Raw genomic sequence first — 2259 nt, forward strand, 5'->3', positions numbered from 1 at the left:
CTTCCCCCCCCCTCCCACTCTGCGGAGTCCCCGAGCTGCTGGGGCCCTACCCTTTTTTTTTTTATTTTATTTTTCTTTATTCTTTTCTTATCCGCCCGTGACGCTGGGAACCCTGTACGCGCCCGTCTCTCACGTAGCGGCCCGCGAGGTGGAGGTGCTCGAATAGACGCTTCTTCCTTCCGCATTCCCTCTGTCATTGACCCACACCTCTAGACGCCGCTGCTCCCTTCCTTTCGCCTCCACGGCACACCCTTTACGCTCGGCGCTCCTTTCTGCGTGCAGTCGCACTGCAGCTGCCGCCCTACCCGAATTATAAAATTCGCATTCTCAACTGCCTTTGATTAACTCTTCTCTATTAGTATTTCCTGCTATCCCCCTCCTTTAATACCCCTTCCCTTCCCCCTTTGGCCTGATAAGGTGTCGGCACCCCACGCCAGACAGTTTCAAGCCCTTTTCTCTCCCTCTTGCCCCCTCCCGTAAAACCTCATCGCATCGCATCGCACGTACACTGCCGCAGATACTCCTTTTGAAGATGAACGGTCGCTCGCGAAGACTAACGGCTGTATTTTAGTCCCTATTTTAGTCCTTTTTGCCTAAGAGTGTACTTGTCTGTAAAAAAGCTACCGACGACAACGTTTGCAAATTCATTTTAGCGTGACAGCGCAGCCTACATAAAACTTTTCATGAGATTTTCTGCATTTTTGGGGGGCAACCGAATGTTTGTAAAGCTGCTTCAATGGATAGCTAAAGTGTGCGCTTCATTTAAAGAAAACTACATAAAAATGCATCACACCATCGCAACCACTGGGTAATTGTCTTAGCTGATCTGCGGGCTGCAAAAAAGAGCGCATATAAATTAACACCGTGCCATAAATAAAAAATTACGTGAAAAAGAATTCTGTCAATTGGATGCATAACATGTGTCCTCTGAACAAGCTAGTAAACAAAAAATACAAATGTTTAATTTCTAACAATAACTGGTAAGAATCAAACTTGGTATTAATGTAAAGATGCAATCACTGTGCTAGATTGAGGTTCATCACTCACGTTATGCGGAAATAAAAATATAACGGGTGTTTCAAACAAGCAAGCACCGATAATTCGGTCGCCGAAATGTCCGTGCACCGATATGTCCGTGCACCGAAATGTCCTAGACCCCGAAGTGAGGACTCCTCTAGCGACGACAAACCGTGGTGCCTGGGATTACTGGCGCTTTGATGCGAGTGAATACGACGAATCTCACAGGCAGCGTGATTTAGAACACGTACAATGGGCTTAGATAATCAACTGAAATTGCAATGACCCCTGCGTGACTTTGGCAGGTATCGTGCGTGCGTACTCTTCGAGGTAGTGCTGCAACACAGACACGTGCGATTTTCGCCACAGGATACCCTTCCAGGCCTTGCTTTACGAATGCATTGTCAACGGATCAAGGTTCGCCAAGGCAAGGAATCCAGCTAAGAAGTGACTTTCCATTTTAGTTCCCTCGCGTTCTCTTACGTTTTGCTTTTTAAATAAAACAGGTTCAAGAAATATCTGTTTACTTGTGTTTTGATGGCCCTAAGGAATACAACAAATCAAATTTTCGAACGGTTATTGTCGATGCTCGATTCATATTTTTCTATATCCGGGAGAATAAATTCGGTTTCATGAACCGGTTGAGCGTTATTGACGGAACGCAATGATGGAACAATGCGGTCAGCGGGGCGAAATCAGCTGAAAAGTTCCCAAATGAGTCTGGCTAAATTTTGTAGCGCTACTTAGGTTTCCGTGAAGGAAGGACCTCTGTATTTCCTGTTAGCAGCTATGCGGGGGCTCTCTGGCTCGACACAACATTGTAACCGATGTTGAAATAAACTTTGATCTTAGAAAAAAAGCGCGGAATAGTCGACTACGCAGAAAAAGGACTACTACTTTATTACGAAAAATAGACATTGGTAATACGGTCGACGTTATAATGCAACGTGTATCACCAACTCGCTGAACGTTTTTTAATCGTGCTACCGCACTCATCCCAGATTCTTAACTCAATGCTATTAGGGCGAGACGAAGGAAAAATCTCGTGGTCCTGTGTACGCAGAAACGTCCTGCCCCGCAACCCCTTGCGAAAGCGCGAAAAAAAAAAAAACAGGTTCGAGAGGAGTTGGTAATAGACACCCTGACGTCTGCCGAGACTGGTAAGTGGAAACGGCACATTAGAGGTAGCGAAAAATTAGAGCCAGTTCCACGCTTGCGAAATCTGATGAAACAGCAGCTTAC

The sequence above is a fragment of the Haemaphysalis longicornis genome, unplaced genomic scaffold, assembly GCF_048455015.1.
Source record: "Haemaphysalis longicornis isolate Haplotype H1 unplaced genomic scaffold, Haemaphysalis longicornis Haplotype H1 scaffold_1, whole genome shotgun sequence".
In the NCBI taxonomy this organism is placed as follows: Eukaryota; Metazoa; Arthropoda; class Arachnida; order Ixodida; family Ixodidae; genus Haemaphysalis; species Haemaphysalis longicornis.